The 20,058-nt window shown below is 38.5% G+C and overlaps 2 protein-coding genes across 8 annotated transcripts in view; one reads left to right on the top strand and one right to left on the bottom strand.

Moving 5' to 3' along the window:
* Nucleotides 1-20,058, top strand: part of ScsbetaG (Succinyl-coenzyme A synthetase beta subunit, GDP-forming) — a 279,380-nt gene that overhangs the window by 3,564 nt on the left and 255,758 nt on the right. The window contains exon 1 of one of the 2 annotated variants that reach the window (XM_073973166.1): nucleotides 17,877-19,904. The exons of the other annotated variant lie outside the window; for it this stretch is intronic. The gene's annotated coding sequence lies outside the window, so the exon portion shown is untranslated. Of the gene's footprint in view, nucleotides 1-17,876; nucleotides 19,905-20,058 lie in introns of those variants that run through there. 2 annotated transcript variants of the gene reach the window in all.
* The window catches only part of Mnt, a 259,484-nt gene that overhangs the window by 109,092 nt on the left and 130,334 nt on the right, over nucleotides 1-20,058 (bottom strand). The window lies entirely within an intron of this gene.

Raw genomic sequence — 20,058 nt, 5'->3', positions numbered from 1 at the left:
CATCATCACAGCTGCAGCCGCTCGCTACACAATTTCTAATACCCGAAATTATACCACGAATTTACAGATGTCATCCGAAACGCGAAATCATCGATAGCGTCGGGCCAACACGGAATCTCAATGGCAATGCTGAAGCAACTGAATGAATCCGCGGTTGAGTATTTACCAAGTGCACCTAATTTATCGTTGGGCACCCATATTGTAACAGGAGCCTGGAAAGTTTGTAGGGTATTGCCGTTACTGAAGTCAGGCAAGTATGCCAGTAGAAGTGAATCACACAGGCCGATCTCCCTCTTGTCGCCAGTAGCAAAGATTGTAGAGGCAAAACTCCTCCCCATGATGAGAAGCTGTGTCCCACATAGTAACGCAACATCATTACTCGCTATATACACACATACATACATGTAAGTCTAGGACTGAACCAGCACAGGCCGTGAGACCGAACAGGTGTGGTGACTCTTGACCTATCGAAGTCATGCAATACTGTCAATCAAACCAAGCTGTTCGACGACACAGAGAAGACGTTCCTCCAGTCATTTTTGAAACGTTGCATAATCTACTATAGGTGATTTGAGTGCCACCATGGTTCAGTGGTATGCACACCCACCTTGCACATTGAATGTCGGGGTTTAAATCCCAGGCGAGAACAAATCAAATTTTCAACAGTGACAAAATACCTGACAGTGTAATATTTGCGGAAAAAAATCAAAAAATGTGATGTTAACTTTTACATATGTTTATGTTTTTTTCTTACAGTAAACACATCCGATACAAGGAAACTGAAAGAATTTTGTCGATATTTGCATCCATAATGAAGTTATAGCTCTTTAAATATGAAAAATATTTCCCAGGTAATCTAAGGCGATAATCATATTAAAATTAGACGACATTTAAAATAACATTTTCTAAAAAATATGTTTATACTAAAAGTTTTGGATCGGGATTTTATGAGTGGGCTATAAATATAACATTTTAGTACAAAAAGCTAACATTAACTGCACATGGGCAATGTATCGTTATCAAGAAATCAAAATTTAAATTTGATAAAAAAAAAATATCAAAATTCTTAACATTTAGTAGAGCAGATCTTTTAATTGACACCTATTGCCACCTTGGCTCCTGTTTTCCGTTAATTGGACATCTCTTCCAAATCAAAATGTGTAAAAACATTCTGCCCATCCCTGCAACCTTCTGAGATATATAGGTTCAGATTTTATATAGCCCCCATATATATATCTTTTCCTGATTTTGATACAACTCGTTCAATTTTGATCGATTAGCCTTCAAATTTAGTATGTGTTATTTTCTTAGGCCCCTGAGTAGCTACACCGATTTTTACAACAATCGGTTCAGATTTAGATATAGCCCCTATATATATCTTTCCCCGATTTCGCTATAACTCGGTCAATTTTAATCGAATAGCCTTCAAATTTAATAGTGATATTTTCTAAGGCTACTGAGTAGTTTCACAGATTTTAGCAAAAATCGGTTCAGATTTGGATATAGCCCCATATATATCTTTCCCCGATGTTGCTATAATTCGCTCAATTTCCTCAGGCCTCTGTTCAGTTTAACCGTTGACCTGGGTTGATGAATATTTGCACAAGTACTTAGTCCCAATTTACATTGGGCGAGTTTACTTGAGGCAATTGTCATTTTGCAGGAGAGAGAGGTGAGGCATATGGTAACCCTTTGCCTCTCAGCACCCTCTCTCACCTACAAACTGACAATAGCCGCAAGTAAACTCGCTTAATGTAAATTGGGACTTATAAGAGGGCACAGGCCTAAGAAAACATGCCTTGTTAAATTTGAAAGTTGTTTTTCAAAAATTGGCCGATTTATACCAAAATCGGTGAAAGATATATATGGAGGCTATATCCAAATCTGTACCGATTTTCCGAAATCAAATCAAAATCGGTACAACTGAACAGGGACCTGGGGAAACGTCCATGTTAAATTTGAAGACTATTCATCAAAAATTGAGCGATTTATAGCAAACTCGGGGAAAGATATATATAGGAGCTATATCAAACCTGAACCGATTTTTACGAAAATCGGTGAAACTACTCAGGATCCTAAGGAAATATCACATATTAAATTTGAAGGCTATTCTCTTAAACTTGACCGAGTTATAGCAAAATCGGCGAAAGATATATATGGGGGCTATATCCAAATCTGAACCGATATGGACCAAAGTTGATATTTTTCATTTCTGTGCCCACATTTGTATGGAAGCGCCAACACTGTGGCACGTCAGGAGTGATCTTCATGGTCTAGAGAGAGGTCCAAAGGACAAACGAAAACCTCCAGAGCAACGAGCTTGTTAGGCAAGCCGGTAGAGTGTGAATGCGGTTCTCGGACACCACACCTATCTGTCGCAGCAGAGGAACGCCAGCTGAAAAGGCAAGCACGAGTGGTCTTGCATGTGAATTTTGACAGCTGAATTTGTTTAACTGCCCAGCTAAATCTACTGACCTGTCTTCTAATTCTTTATCGACGCTGCCAGTCCAGACGATGCCAGTCAATGTTGCATTTCTAAAAAAAATCTCGTTTATTTTCGTTTTCGTGTCCTACTAAAAATGCTTAAGTCGAGTTTTTAGGTCTATTGTCGGGTATTCTACTAGCACTTAGTGACTTGGCATCAATCTGAGTATATATATGTATGTACTTTCTATAGAAAATTTCATTTCCTACAAATGAAAACTGTTCAGGGATCAAAAGATACGAGTCGAGTGGTCGATTTATGGGTGGCAACATGAGGCGTTGGTCAGACGTGGGGACGAGATGTTGATGTTTGGTGGGTATATGTAAGTTTAAGTATTAAGGAACTTAACACTTGCTATACCCTCCACCATAATATGGGGGTATAATTAAATTTGTCATTCCGTTTGTACCACATCGAAATATTCATCGGAGACTATAAGGTATATATATTATTGATCAGGGTAAAATTCTAAGTCGATATAACAATGTCCGACTGTCCGTCCGTCTGTCTGTTGAAATCAAGATACAGCTAGCAATTTTTAAGAAAAAGCTTTGAAATTTGGTATAAAAGTTTCTATTACTTCTTAGATGTTTGGTATTGCAAATGGGCTATATCGGTCCATGCTTTCATATTGCCCCCGTAGAACGGTACCACCCAATTTTCGGTATTTGTAAGGTTTAACTTCATTATCACACCGAAATGGCTGAAATTTGTACACAGTCTTCGTTGAGGGTATACAACTTGTCCCCAGAATTTTGTCGGTATAAGACAGCGCCTTCATATAGCCCACATAGGACGGTACAGCCCGATTTTCGGTATTTTGAAGGTTGTGGCATCTATATTCTTCCGAAATGGCTGACATTTGATATTTAGTCTCCGTTGTTAGTTTTCAACTTTCCATATGAAATTTTCGGTATAGATCCACGTCTTTATATAGCCCCCATAGAACTGTACCTCCGGATTTGGTATTTAGTCTTCATTTGGTGTACAAAACATTCCATATGAAATTTGTCGGTATTGGTCTACACGTTCATATAGCCCCCATAGAACGGCACCTCCGGATTTCCGGTAATTTGAAGTTTGTGGCATCAATATTTCACCGAAATTGTTAAAATTTGGTATTTAGCCTTCATTTGTGGTATAAAACTTTCCATATGAAATTTGTCGGTATAGGTCAATGTCTTCATATAGCCCCCATAGAACGGTACCTCCGGATTTCCGGTATTTTGCAGGTTGTGTCCTCAATATTCGTCCGAAATGGCTGAAATTTGGTATATAGTCTTCGTTGGGGGTATACAATTTTCCCCCAGAAATTTTTCGCTACCGGTTCACGCCTTAGTATAGCCCCCATAGAACGGTACCTCCCCATTTTCGGTATTTTGGAGGTTGTAACCGCAATAATACAACGAAATGGCTGAAATTTGGTATTTAGCCTTCGTTGGGGGAATAAAACTTTCCATATGATTTTTTTTGGTATAGGTCCACGCTTTCTTATAGCCCCCTAGAACAATACCTCCCGATTTTAGGTGTTTTGAAGGTTGTGGCCTCAATATTCGTCCGAAATGGCTGAAATTGGATATTTGGTCTTCGTTGAGGGTATAAAATTTTCCCCCAGAAATTTCTCAGTACCGGATCACGCCTTAGTGCAGGCACCATAGAACGATGCCTCCCAATTTTAGATATTTTGAAGTTTGGGGCCTCAATATTCCAACGAAATGACAAAAATTCGTCAGTATAGGTCAACGTTTCGATATAACCCCCATAGAGCTGTTATGACCTAAGAGGTACACTGATCAATTAGGAATCCACCGAAGTCCCACACATTCCACATGCTACGTTTCACGGGTGGTTAAGCCCGATCATCAGGCATATTAGAATGTTATTTTAGTGGGTGGATGAAGGTTAAGCTTGGAAACTAGCATTTATACCAAAATTGTATATTCGAATTATTTATTTTAATGTCAGTTATTTAATATAGCCCGACTACAGTTCGACTTGGCTGGAAACCCTATCTTTCAATGCTTTATTACATATACTATGGCAGCTTTTTTACCTTTATTGGTATTTATCATCGGAAGCTTTGACAAGTTGATGGTGGCTTAGAACGTTAAGATGCCTGCAACCGTGTCACTTGTTTGTCGGAGATCCAGGTTCGAATCCCAGCCTGACTCTTGCTGAAACCCTTAATAGGGGTTTATTGTTATTGTAATGATTAACACGAGTCTTAATGTAAATACCCAAAAAACGTGCATTGATTTTAAGGACCAACGAGGGTAGGCAAATCTAAATAAGGGCTACAAAATATAACAATGGAATGGAAAAAAGAACGACAATAACAAAGTCCAACACCAACAGGACAAATAAGGATTGAAATACATAGCATAGAGCAAAGTTGTAGTAAGTAAAACAAAACAACACAAAACAAAAAACTAAGAGATTATCCCCCGAACAAAAAATGCGGGTATTTGACAACCCATTTCGTTGAATTCCAATAAGAAAGCCAAAGCCAAACAAAAAAATAAAATAAAAGGATTTGTATTAACATTTTCACTTTCTTTTGGGTTTCATTTATTTGCATTCCTTCCACAAAAGGCAGATATCGAAAAGAAGCGATAGCAAAGCAACAAAATAAAACTTAAAAAAGATCCATCCCTCCGTTATGTCGTTGAAGTTGGAAGTATTTAAATTGTCGATAGGTTTTTGTGATTTGTTCTTCAATTGCATTCATTCATTCCACTCCCTTCAATATTTTGACGCATTGGTAAAAAAATTCAACACAAAAGAATACCTCAAACATTATGTATGGATTCCCAAAAAGGGGTTGGTTTTTTTCGAAAAAATTTTAAAGTGTTTTTCTCTCGTTCGCTTCCACAATAACTCGAAATTATTTCAAGTGGGCGTCTCGTTTGATGAAATTGTCAAAGGAAATCTTAACAAAAGAACATTTTGTGTTGTCGGTAGTTGTTGAGCGATTTTATTCGAATCTTTTTAATAATTTTTATGTGAAACAAATCATTTATGGGCCCTTGAAAAATTAACAGTAACATTATTTTATTTTACACTTCCGACAGATGACAACATCGGCGGTTTATCGACTTTGTGGAAATCTGTCAAGCTGGCTATGGGATTTTTGTCATTTATCGATGCTGCATTTTTTGTTTAGGTTGAGTTCAATGACCTTCCTTCGTTTTAGAAAAATATATGGAAAATATGTACATTTGGAACGTGAGAACTTTGCCTACATGAATGCTTACAAGCTTATTCTCCCTGACTTGAGGGAACTAAGAGGGATTTTTAGTGAATGTTTCATGGTCATCGATTGGAAGCAAACTCCTATTCACATCTCTGGAATAGGAATTATTTTAATATCATCCCCCATTGTATGGTTGTATGGAGGGTATAATAAGTTTGTTTTTTCATTTGCAATGCATTAAAATAACCATTTGCGACCCTACGAAGTATATATCGACACCTCCAAATAATAGTATGCTAAGTCGAAAAAGTGAGTTTTGCAGGAGAAGCTCTCAAAGTTTGGACATTTTTTTGAACTTCAGTACTATGCTAAGTCAATATTTGTTCATAATTCTGTTCGGATTGACCGATCATTACCTAAATTAGACAGAATTTAAGTTAAAGGACGTTCGACACCTCCAAATAATAGTTTGCTAATTCTGAAAAGCGAGTTTTGCAGGACAAGCTCTAAAAATTTTGAAATTTCTTTGACCTTCAGGACTATGCTAAGTAAATATTTGGTTATAACTTCTGTTCGGATTGTCCGATCATTACCAAAATTTGACAGAATTTAAGTAAAAGGACGTTAAATATAAAAATGTAAAGAACTTGAAAACATGCTAAGTCGACTTAGCATACTATTGTTTGGAGGCGTCGATATGCTTTATATGCTTGATCAGTATAAAATTTTGAGTCGATCTAGCCATGTCCATCTGCTGTAATTACTCTAGCGTCCGCTAGACTGCATTATTTTTACACTTTAGTGTCTTTTTTCAATAGTTAGGTCAAGTCATGAAATTTCTCCACCAAAAATTGTAAATATATGTAGGTCCATGTTTTGGCACAGGCTCCATATAACGGTACCTCCCGATTTTCGGTATTTTAAGGATTTTAGCTAAAATTGTTAACCGAACTATCTATAATTTGACATTTGAGGTTCTAAGTGGTCACAACACTTTTCCGCCAAAAATTTTCAATATAGGTCCATGTTTTGGTATAGGCCCCACATAACTATACCTCCCGATTTTCGGTATTTTTAGGGCTTTACTTACATTCTAGCTGTGTTCCAGAACTAAAAACTTTTTACAATTTTTACGACTTTTACACATTTTACTCGAAAAAGCGTTCCCGTACACAAAAAGTTGTAAAATGTTCACTTCTCTTTAAACAAAAATGGCGCTGAATGACGCTCTCTTTAAAAACTTTTTACACAACAAATTTGGGCGAGTAAAAAAATAGTAACATGGTTGCCGGCGTCTGATTGGCTGATACGCCGACTTTGACATTTGTTCCAGTTTTTTTGACGTATTTTCCATTTTTCCGTTCCCGAACTATTTCAAAAAACTTGTGTGAGAGAACAATTTTTTTGCAATTCTCTCTTTTACGAGTTTTACTATTAAAAAGTACGGGAACGAAGCTTCTTTGACCGAACTATCCGTAATTGACATTTAAGGTTCCTTGCAGTCATGAAACTTCTCCACCAAAAATTGTCAATATTGGTCCATGTTTTGGCATAGGCTCCATATAACGGTACCTCCCGATTTTCGAGAATTTTAGCTACATTTTTGACCGAACTACTTGTTATTTAACATTTGAGATTACCAGTTGTCATAAAACTCCTTCAAATAAATTGTCAGCATAGATCCTGTCCCGCAATGAGATTTTAACCAATGTCCCACAGAGACTCCGGTTGTCTGTCCCACACAGAGGCTTCAGCTTCCTGTCCCACAGAGAGGCTTCGGTATCCTATCCCACACAGAATCTTCGGCTTTCTCACAGGAACGTCGGTTCCCTGGTCGGTAGAAGTTTGTATATAAGACTACTTTACTACAGTAAAGGAATTCGGAGTTCAATCAAAAGCAAGTATAACACCTTGGGAAAATAGACATCTACAGTCGCTAAGAAAGTACAAAGAAAAACTATTGTCAAGGAGAAGAAAGCAAGGTAGGACTGCTGAAATTGAAGATCCATTAAAACATATAGGTCGTAACAATGGATATCCAAAATATTGATCAAAACCCCCGGAAATGTTGGGATTTCCTTAATGAATGCCTGGGCAGGAAAGATAAGAAACCGATTTTATTAAAAAATGATAACGATGACACGATAAGCGACACGACAACGAAATGCAATATATTGAATGAATATTTTCTTAATATTCCATTAATGTTTAAAGACGCGATACCATGTAATGACGGCGATCACTTGAATAATTTACATAGTATGAGATATACAGACTCAATCACCGACGTAGCCAAGGGTGGGGGCCCGGGCCCCCCCCGAAATGATTTTAGTTCCCATATAATATTAGCTTTTGTTACACATTTTTTAATTCTTGAATAAAATTTTAAACTGTTTCAAATTGTTCAAGAAATATGTAAAGTAGTTGGAAGCATTACAGAGAATTATTTAACTACATTGGTATACTTATTGTCCACCATATTTGAAAATATAAAAATAATGAACAAGTTAGGCTTTTTGAGCAATTTTATGCATAGTTCTTGTTAAGTTTTAAGGTGTTGTTTAAGCGTTTAATCGGAATTTTAGGCTGACTGTAAGTGTTACTGAGTTCAGAACAATCCGTTTATTTGTATTTATTGAACGTTTGAAACATATTAGGGTCCAATACTTTGGCTTATAAGCAACATCCAGAAATAAAATTTTTGCGATATTTTGTTTTTGACATTTTTTATAAGAGCAATTTAACAATAAAATTTAAAACCGTTGCTTAATCTTTGTGTTTTTAAGTGTTTGTATATTTTCTCTAACACGTTTTTATAATGAACTATTTTGAAATTCATAACAATTACAATTTTTTTTATTATGTTTGAAAATTGCAATAAAAACTATGTATATCAACCAGTTTTTATAATATAATTTCTGCTCCACCGCAGTGTTGTAAATGTCTATTGACAAAAGGATTTTTCTCTCGAATTTTTATGTTTTGTTCGACCTTTCGAATGTTAATAAAATCAAGATTATTGAGCTTGAGGTCAATGTTTATATGTTACTAGCTGAACCCGGTGCGCTTCGCTAACCCGAATAAGGTAAAATATATTTTGACAAATTTATTTGTAGGCCAATTTTCGTCGCTCATTGCAACTTTCATTAAAATCGGGTATATAAATCGTGTTGGTGCATCAAATACATGAAATCGGCCGAAAATATATATAGGCGCTATATCCAAATCTGAACCGATTTCAATATGATTTGGCAAATTTATTTCTAGACCAAATTTCTGCACACATCCAAAATTTGGAGACATTATCTGTTACCATTCTACAGATGTATGCATAAAAAATCTATTTTTTTTTTGGAGGTACCTCCGATTCTGATGCTATATGTCCGGAACAACGCGGAATTTCAGGAAGTTTTATAGGCTATGTTACCTTCAGGTCATGTAGTGATATACTCTGAAATTTTCAGGAAGATCGGTTCAGCGGTTTTTGAGTCCATAAACTTCAAACAAACGTACAAACATGTTTCTAGTTTATATATATATTGATTTATTACATAGTATTTCCAATATATCAAAATTACAATGAATTTCATCTTCAGAGATTTTTCTGTCGATTACTCTTTGAATAAAACCAGAAGAAAACGTCAATGGATGCACATTTCTAGAAATGTTAATTTTTCCTCCTTCGGTAAAGGACCTTGTGACGACAAACGAAATCTAAAAACTGATCGAAAACAGGTTCTTTTTCGTCAAAATCTCAACAAGTACCACTCGACTTTGCGGACCCTGAGCCTGTGTGAATTGAAATTTTCATCTATAGACAGATCGAATAGCGGCTATACAGTCAAAATCCTTATACCCAAAAAACTATGCATTAGGAGATTTTCAGAAATTCGTATCCATTTTCGGACGTATGAACTTGCAAACTAAATAAGGATTTGTATCATTGATCACAAGTGTTGCGGAGAAGGTATGGAGAAATGGACCGGACCGACATAGTTCATTTTGGGAGTAGATCTTAATTTGGGAGTCATTCCTTTCAAAAGATATTTTCAGCTTTTGACTTATGTCGGGAAATATGGGCTTGCCCACGAAAAACATAATACCGCTCTAAACACAAGGAATACCTTCAGTAAAAATTTCTAAAGATCCTCAAATAGACCTTAAACTGCACTTAAACAACTATTTTGAAAGTTTGTGAGGGAGGTACCCCAGTATGGCCCATTTTCGAGCAAAAACTAAGTTTGGAAAAAATATTAATAAATCCAAAATTTGGACCAAATCTGTTGCTCCGTTCAAGAAAACTCGCGCATACCACTTTAGATAAAATTCTTGAAATTTGAGGGGAAAAATACCGGAAGAAGTAGACCGAAAAGCACCATCTTCGAATTTTGTATATAAGGCTCGCTGAAATGTTGCCATAAACAAAGTTTGGACCAACGCAGTATCCGGTTCGAAAGTTGTCGTGCGCACTAGCCACTACACATTATTGCCTTAGGTGTTCTTTACAGCTTTCGGGCCATTTTCTCTGGAAGTATAGACTTGCCTCTGAAAAACTTGTAGGAGCCCCGAGAACACTTGTTGCAAAAAAGCAAAGCGTTTCCAGAGAGTTTTTTTATCTATTGATTTATTTATTTCATATGTTTACTTATAAATAAATTATTAGCATAAAAGAAGTGAAGTCATGACCATTGAGGTCTTAAGCTTACACAGGTGTACCAGAGAGGTCTTAAACTGCAAGTTTGCCGAAAGAGTAGATCGATCTTCGAAGTTGATCAACATATCACGAAGGCCAAATTTTGCACCGAATCGGTTGATCTGTTTGAGAATTATCGTGCTCTCCAGGTGGCTACACAGACGAACGGATATAGCTAAGTCGACTCCAAGTTTTCTGAAACAGATTTTTTCCAAACACACTTTGGCCCTAAAGCCATTATTTCGATGAGGTTAGGACAAATTGTGTTTATGGATTTGTGCTAAAAGAATGTATACATGTATAGACCTTGGATTGGGCGACATAATTTCATTTTTAAAGAAGTTAAGACTGGATTCCGGAGTTTCCTTTGTTCCTGATAAATTTATGAGAAGATCCGGAATTTCTATAAGAGAAGTTCGACGATTGGACACCAAAATTAGTCTATTGACAGATGCAGGATTTGGCGACAGAATTTGTCATTTACGTAACCGCGATTGGGTGCTAGAATTTCTTGGATAGACTAACTATTGCTCAGCATTAGTTCTCGGCCTTCAGAAATTCCTTGTGATAAGTAGACATCGGATTTTTGCATATTTTTGAAAATTATAATGTTAAGATATTTGAAAATTAAATGTTATGATATTTCTAAGGTTTTCCATTGTATTCTCTTTCTTTTGGTCTTACCGAAGTGATATCACTGAATTTCATAACATTAGTAGAATAAGTCTAAAATATGGTTTACATCTTTGCTAAATAAGACATTTTCGCTAGCATGAACTTTCAAAATTTTGGTCAGGTGGGCCCCCCCCGAAATGAAATCCTGGCTACGTCCCTGGACTCAACATTTACTTTTGAATATGTTAGAGAAGCAGATGTTGTTGAATTAATTTCCAGTATAGATACTGGAAAAAGTCCTGGACCAGATGGCATTTCAGGTAAAATTCTGCTAGCATCTAAAGATTTCATTAGCGAACAGCTTGCTTCAATATTCAATTCGACGATTAATATATCAAAGTACCCGGATGTTCTAAAAATAGCTAAAATAGTACCGATTCCTAAGACAAATAATGCATGCAGACCTTCTTATTTTCGTCCAATAGCTTTATTTCCATTGCTAGATAAATTGTTTGAAAAGCTTTTACACAAGCAGCTTGCCTCATTTTTGGAAAATTCAAATCAACTCTACCCTATGCAGTTTGGATTTAAAAAGTAAAAAAGTATCAGTCGGCTTTGTTGATTAGGATTAAAGACCAAAAGGAATGGATCGACATTGACCTTTATGGAATCTCCAGCCACAACATATGGTTTTTTATGGGGGGTTTTACACTCTTCGGGATGTTTGCTCAAGAAGTAAGGACTTGTCCCTAAAAAACTTTTACCATCGTAATTGAGGAAGCGAATGCAAGTTGCTTCAACAAAAATCAAAGTGATTCGATAGCAGGTCTTAAAGTGAACTTATCCTTCAAGAGTTATCGTGCGCACAACTTTTCCGAAAATTTTTGAACTTTTTTGGGGGAGGTACCGCAAGGAGTGGACCGATATAGCCCATCTTCGAACTTAAACTAAGTTTGTGTAAAATATTACGAAAGTCAAAATTTCAACCGAATCGGTTTATCCGTTCGAGAGTTATCGTGCGCTCCAGCCAGCCAGACAGACAGACGGACGGACATGGCTAAATCAACTCCAAATTGTCTGAAACACATTTCGTCCAAACATACTTGGGGTCTAAAACCATTATTTCGATGAGGCACATTTTGCCCGTATGAAAGTGTATATACCCTCGTTTGCATAAATGCTGAGGGTATAAAAAGGGCAGCGGAACGCAAGAAGCAGTCGTAAATGTCGTAGGCTTGATTTGTAAAGGGCTTGATACAAATGTTGGTGGGGTAGGCGCAGTTTTCTACGATTTTCTAAGGCCTTCGATCTCGCAGATCATAATATCCTGCTTCAAAAACTACCTTACTATGGGGTAAGAGGAAGAGAATTAAAACTATTCGCGAGTTACATTACGAATAGGAAACAATATGTAGAAATAGATGGTATACAAGGAGTTGTTGGAGAGGTGAAGCACGGTGTCCACAGGGAAGCGTCCTGGGCCCATTATTATTTACTATATATCTAAATGACTTATCCAATCTGAAGCTCTATGGGAAATTAGTAATATATGCGGATGACATTGCTCTTTTTTTACCAATATAATCATGAACTTGTTCTTAAGGGTCAAATGGAATATGATGCAGAGCTAATTATGGAGTACTGCCGGTTGAACAAACTTGTTTTAATCTCAAGCAAAACAAAAATCATTAGATTCCGACTTCGCTGTTTGCAAAATGATATGCCTTTCAATATAAATATTGGAAATAACCTTTTTTATGAATGTCAATCATTGAGTTACTTAGGAGTACATATTCAAAATAATTTGGCCTGGAATTTACATATGGATGATTTGAAAAGGAAAGTTGCACCCGCTGTTGGAGTTTTGTACAAATTCAAGAATGTGTTTGATGAAAGAACTAAATTGTTAATATACAATTCTCTAATTCAAAGTCATTTTAACTATATGGCAATGATATATGCGTATAAGAGAAGTGATCACTTGAAAGCATTACAGAGGTTGCAAAACAAAGCACTTAAAATAGTTTTTAACTTGCCTCGATTATATCCTACCCATGCCCTATACACCAACATTTGAAATAGGGTTTTACCGTTGTATGGTTTACACAAATTGCAACAAAGGCATAAACAATCTTGGACAACAATCAGTACAATTTTACATAAATCAATCGTCGTTTAATACGAGAAATAGTTTGAATTTGAGTGTAGCACGGAGCCGACTGGAACTGACAAAACAGCGAATTGAACACATTGGATGCTTGGAATTTAACCACATCCCAAGTCATATCAAAAACCTTACTACACTATCATCTTTTAAAAGAAAATATAAATCATTTCTATTAAATAACATTGAGATGCTTCTGAGGTAGAATGTTAATATAAAAAATATAAATACATATAACATAAAAAATAATACTTCATTTGATTAAAATATATAAATACCCGTCGTATAATTTAAACAACTCGCCCCTACAAAGCCTATAAGGCGCTGGGGTAATATTTTTACAAATGTAATGAAATTATAACGAATAAAATAATTATGAATTACAAAAAAAAAAGACTATAGCCAGTAATAATAGGTAGTCTTACAATCGTCGTAACGGCGATTTCCCGAACTTCATAATACGTCGTTAACGGAATAACCCGATTGTCAATCAGCTTTATCGTTACTGATCATCGTAGAAACCGACTGTCAATCAGCTTCGTCGTTCCTGATCAACGCAGAACCCTATTATCAATTGGCTTCGCCGTTCCTGGTCATCACAGAACCCGATTGTCTATCAGCTTCGTCATTTCTGATCATCGTTAAGTCGTAGAATTCGATTGTTAATCAGCTTCTTCATTTGCGATCATCATAGAACCCGATCATCATCAACACACGTCAACAGTGAGGAACATTGTCAAACCTGCACAACAATTATCAGCGGCTACAAGCATCCACTAGCCTATCATCCTATCGCCTTTCAATGAAATAGAACATTCTAGAACTTGGATCAATAAAAATCTGAACCTACAAAAGGGAGGTAACACGTCGATTTAGAATGGAAGAATATTTAAATCTGTATCTTCATGAGTAAACGATGTTGTCGATGCAATACCTGCTTGGGTGTTACCGCCGTGAGCATCCCTACCACGATCTAGTGGGCTTCCCCCACCAAGGCACGTGAGGATAGATCTTCATGATCTAGAGAGAGAGATACAAAGGAATAAGCGAGAACCTGAAGTTCCAAAAACCCCCCATCTACCATGGCAAACACTAGTGGTTTTATCCTACATATGCCCTGCATGTGGCTTGGGACCACACGATATCTGCATTTCGTCACCTGAAATGCCCAAAGACATAACCCTCAACGTAACCCTTTGGAGGTTACGTCTTCGGGCAATTCAGGTGACGATTTGTTGAATTGCCCAACTAAACCCAATCATCTGCCTCCAGTAATGCCATTCGTCAGGGTTTCATTTTCTTCCTTCTTAGGTGCTTGAAAGGGAAAAACCACCTCCTTTCCAAACTACTCTTGCGGTATTCATTCGCCCCGACACAGAGTTTCACAGAGCACTTGTACCATTTTCGAGGTCTTTACTCGAGGTTTTTTATAGCCAGTTCTTCTAAGACTTTAAGGGACTCTTGCCTAGGTCTCCTCTGGGCACCTAACGCCTGTCTTTATTTAACACCAAGAACGTACAATGATCCGCATCCTTGTCTGGCTTCAGTACCGGGGCCACCCTGCCCATTTTAAAGACTTCGGAAACGACGTTGAGAACTTTATTAAAATACTCGACTCTCAGCTCATCCAGGAGTTTCAGCATTACCATGGATATTCCAATAGGGTCCTACGTTTTGGATGATTTAGCGTTCCTGAGGGCATTCGCAACCTCATCCATTTAAAATTTTGATGGTTCAACATCGGCAGGAAGAGATCGAATGCGACGTATTACTCTTCTCTTCGCCCTGTCATAACATGGTTTCCGAGGCCTGAATGCCACAACTTATCATGAGCATTAAAGTCCCCCAAGCCCAGACGGTTTGACCTTCCAAAAGCGGCCTTATATTGAACCTATAACCTGGAGTACAGCTATGTATCGGTGGGATGTAGAGGAAGACATCTAATGCGACGTAGTAATCTTCTCTGCGCCCTATCACTCTCGGGGTGTTCGACAAACTGTCGATTGAAATAACTTGCGCACCTCTTAGTTCAGTCAGCGAAACGTAGCCAAACGTGACTGAGGTCCTATATGTTCCTTCTATCCAAGCTTCGAGAGTGACTTAACCGTTGTCCACAATTCACTTATTCCGGCTCCAATGTTGCAATTCCTCAGGTGATTTAACCACATGTTCATCGACTAACCTGTTAATTTCCAGTGTCAGCTCCCTGACTCTGATGTCACTAGGTTGGTACGACGAAGCTTATCACGTTCATTTGCTAATATCGTCGTCTCTGCTGGGAAGTTTGGTCTCTCTTCGGGTATTCGGTCAGCAAATATACGGCGAGTGGCTGTAGCAGTGATGATGTCTTGGAACTTCCTTTCTGCTACCCAAACATCAGAAGGGTTGGGCAGATCTGTGAAGCTTTGATTAGTGAACTCTCTGAAACTGGGCAAATTAGCTTTCTGCTGATGGAGACAATTATGGGGAGATCGGGCCCAAGAGAAACGACAGGTTGCCAGATGAGGTCATTTGTCAGACCAGTTGACATGATGGTTAAGTCTGGCGAACTGTGCCAATCTCTGTGCAAGCTTAAAAGTCCCCCAAGAGCAGACGGTTATGACCTTCCCAAAGAGGGCTAATGTTGGGCCTATAACCCGGAGTACTGCTATTTATCGGCGGGATTCACGAGGGAGATGTAACTGTTGAGGTACCTAGAGATGCCAGATCGAAGTTGGGATAGTATTAATCTGGTCTCCCTAGGTAGGACCCTCTCATCCTCGCTTATGAGTGGGGATCTCCCACCGAGCACAACACTGCTGGAATATGAGGAGATATGGTCCTCAACAACCATTAAGTGTGCCTGTTTGAGCGCGCATTGGATGTCATCATTCGATGGATTATGGGGGATTGGGAGAATGTTCGGAAGCTCCATACGAAAATCGTGTCTGATTGTCACGTGTCTTTCGGAGGTGGGGGGTCTGGCAGCACCCATGGTTAGGGAGAAGCTTAGCTTCATGATGTAGGTGGTCTTCGTGGACCTTGGAGTGGCACTCTGTGGCAAGGCGCAGGGCCGTATTTTGGACCGTTTGGTGGGTGGTTCCTCCATTGCATATCACTGATCCCTGGTGACCATATTGGAGCTGCATAATCCATGAGGGGACGACCTATGGCTTTGTAGGTGGTCAGGATGGTCTCTTTGTTTTTCCACATGTGCTACCTGAAAGGGCTTTAAGGATTTTGTTCCCTTTCTCCCACGTCCCCAGCCACAATCTCAGCATGTTTACAAAAGAGGTACATACATATTGTCAAAAGTTACGACTAATATTTTTGGGTTCTTGATTGTTGGGATGACCTGTCCGCGAATATGGATATCTAATTTTGTGTTGACCTCTTTTGTCCACGAAGCCAAGATGGTGGCTAAGGACTTGGGGGAAGATAGCTGTACGTTACAGTCGAAATCTTTGAGGGTTGGGAGGTAGCTATTACGATTTTAGGTGGACGTTATCGGGTGGGTTGGGTGTTTTAGAAACATAAAAATTGAAGAGTAGCGGGAATAGTACGCCACCTTGAGTTACTCCCTGATTATTCTTCTTTGGTGGGGATTTGGGTCCGAAATTCCACGTAGGACTGTCTACCTTCCATATAGTTAACCAGCCATCTCTTGAGCTATATGGGGAGTGACGTCTCTCAGAAGAGTGGCATGGTTAACCGTGTCAAAGGCTTTTGACAGGTCCAGAGCCACTAGTATCGTTCTATAAAGTGGTCTCTTGCTATTCAGTCCCTCTCTTAGCCTTGTCTTGACTTCACTGAGAGCTGTTGTAGTGCTCCTTCCAAATCTGAATCCTTGCTGATGATCAGCAAGGCGGAAGTGTTCAGTGAAGCACGATAGGATAATAGACTCGAGTATATTTACGATAGAAGAGTGATGGGACGGTATGAATTGCCCATGTGGGCAAGTTTGCCTGGTTTTTGTACAGGAACTATTTTTCCGAGTTTTCAAGCAAGGTAGTTTGCGCCATGTTGTCCAATGAGTTTCAGCATTTTCGTTGTCAAACCATCTGGACCAATTGCTGTGGAGCTATTGGCGGCTTTTATGCTTGTAAGCACATTTTCCGTTGTGATGGTGGCTGGGTCTAAGGACACGGAAATCTCGGTGTATTCATCTTCGTGGTTTGGTGTCGGCGGGTGCCCGACGAATTGTCTGCAGAAATCCGCTGCAGTCTTAGCTGGAGTTTTTGGTATATTTTCCCTGAATGTTTATAAACTGGCGGTACGTTTGGCACGGGCCACCAGTCCCTGTTCCGTTTGGGGTTACGAGTTCGTACCAGAGATTTAATTCTGGCACCACGGGTTCCAGTTGCCCCTAGGTCTAATGGCCTAGTCTGGTAGTTGGTGTCGGCCACCTTGTGGGAGTATCATGGTGGTTATGGTTGTACCCAAATCGCGGGTAGAGTCTACGGCTTGAAAGTGGAGTTGCATTAGCAACTCCACTGTCTGAGCCATAGAAAGACAGGAATTTTAGATGGGTTCCGCACCAAACCAAGGTGGTGACCGGGGCCAAACACTTGAGCACAATTGGCACCTCTTTACGGTGCTTGTAACCAACCTGGTGTTGAGATCGCCGTGGGCTTAAGCCGTCAAGGCAGGTATCTACGTAACGTGGTCCTCAGACGTTTTGTGCCAGGATCCGATTCCTCGAGGTGTTTACGCCATATTTCTTTTTTATGGTTAGATACCATTTTATTTATTTCTTTATTGAGGGTTTCGATTCTGGTGTCAGACGGATTGGATTTCCTGATGGAATCTCTATTAAGGTTCGCGGCTTCCGTCGGGAAATTTGGCCTGATGCTTTTTATCCGCTCAGTTGGTATGCATCTTTTGCATGCTTGCAGTAGAGTCTTTCTAAAGAATTTTTCACCTACCTGCCGAGGTGCCTGATTATATAGTGGTGAGCATCAACGTAGCTTATGCCTAAGTCATCTTCGGCTGCTTTCTGTTTCAATATTTTACTTGTTGGACTTTTGTCCAAACTTTGGCAACACTAATGTTTATATCTGTGGACAAATTGACATCCCTCCCTACCCCCTTCCTCCCTTTTTGGGATATAGAAAAATAATCACAACGTGTAATTAAATTTAATTATTGGCAGGACATTTTGGTGAAAAAGGATAGGTGTGGGAGAGACACTTTTATTTTTTATAGTTTGTATGATTGTAGCTTAGTTGTTATAGCTTCCAGCCTATGATGGATACCTCATATGTATGTATGTATGTATGTATGTATGTATCACACATTGCTATTTTAGTCCCCACTGATATTGTTTTCGAGTGATTAAAAACACATCACTTTCTTCCTTTTTGTATATGCTGTTCGTGTGGTTTTTGCTATTTTATGTTATAGAGGGTGTGATAAATATGTTAATAGTATTAATGTGTAATTAATTTAACACCAAGTATCACAACAACAAGAACAACAACAACAACAATTCTTGTGTTTGTAGTAATAGGCGCAGAATAATCGAAGCAAACAAATTGAAAAGTTATTTTTAGAAATGAATTTCTAGCTCAAGATTCACAATAAAAATGTGTATATTGAGCAGAGAGGATATTATCCTCTCTTATCCTCTCTCAGTTGAGAAACAATTGGGAGAAAAATACAAAAAAACGGAAGTAGGAAGGAAATACACTAGCTTTGATAATGGCATATGAAACAGGTTTCCTGTTTGCCGTCAAATCTCTCTTGCGCTCTCTTTCCATTCAATCAATTACGAAAAAGAAAATATAAAAACAAAAGAACAAGTTTTCGATATAAACGAAAACAACAACACGTTGTTGTTTCTTGTGAGGAGGAGGCCCACATGCCACTTGACTAGTTCGGCAACAATTTTGATTTCTTGCGACACTGTGTGGTGCGAAAACAAGTGATAATAAGGACGAATGATAAGAATGGGCCCATACAATACATTACACGCACATTGTAATTGCACAAAAACAACAACATTTTCAAAATTATCGGAAAACAATTTTCTTGCAAACATTGAGTGGACGACGATGGACGAATCACTCACTGACATCAGTCATCATTCATGTGGTCGGTCGGTCGGCTGGTCTCACTTGTCGCGCTGATAAGAGGAGGAGGGCAGTTTGTGTTTTGTGGTGTTTTGCAGACAGACGCCACCAGCCAGCCAGCCTTGCACGTTGTGGCCAAATATAGATAGTAAAACAAAAACAACAAGAAATGTGTACACAATAATAATGAATGAGAGTTCAAAAACAAGAAATATGATAACAAAAACAACAACATTACATGAAAAGGAAGTATGCAAACAATACAAGTTGTAGTGGTTAATAATAGCTGCCGCTGCTTCTCGGTCGGCTCTTTGCTGTTATCACACAAGGAGTTCCTCAACCCACAAACATTCATGTTAATGATAGAGAGCGAGCGAACGAACACACAGAGAGCATGAAACAAAAACACCTCATAAGAGCACCTGAACATGTTGTAATCGTTGAAATGTCAATGCCTGCTGTTTGTCTGCATGCCTCCTTGTATGGTGGTATACAAACAAAAACAAAGTCACACAAAGGTGTGCGTGCAATGCTTACTTACAAGGAGGCGTAATGTAGGATGACGGCTGGTTGCCTTTGCCATATTTGTCCTGGACCTGGATATTTGTTTGCATTTGTTGCAGTGTGCATAGCTCAAAAGTCATTTGGTCTTGCCTAAGAAAAGGAGTTCACGTCAGGAAAATGCAAAATATTGCAACATAAAGGTATGTGGGTGTGAAACGCAGAAGAAACATGTATAAATAAGTATAAGAAGAAGGAAAGATATAACAGATTAAGTCCTTGGGACAAAATTTAAAACAAAACTGCAAGTTGGAAAGTTGCAATTAGGTATTTGTCAAAGGAATTGCACCTCTGGCC

Source organism: Musca autumnalis, unplaced genomic scaffold, assembly GCF_047663935.1.
Source record: "Musca autumnalis isolate F117 unplaced genomic scaffold, ASM4766393v1 scaffold_3, whole genome shotgun sequence".
In the NCBI taxonomy this organism is placed as follows: Eukaryota; Metazoa; Arthropoda; class Insecta; order Diptera; family Muscidae; genus Musca; species Musca autumnalis.
This window is presented reverse-complemented; position numbering and strand designations above follow the sequence as displayed.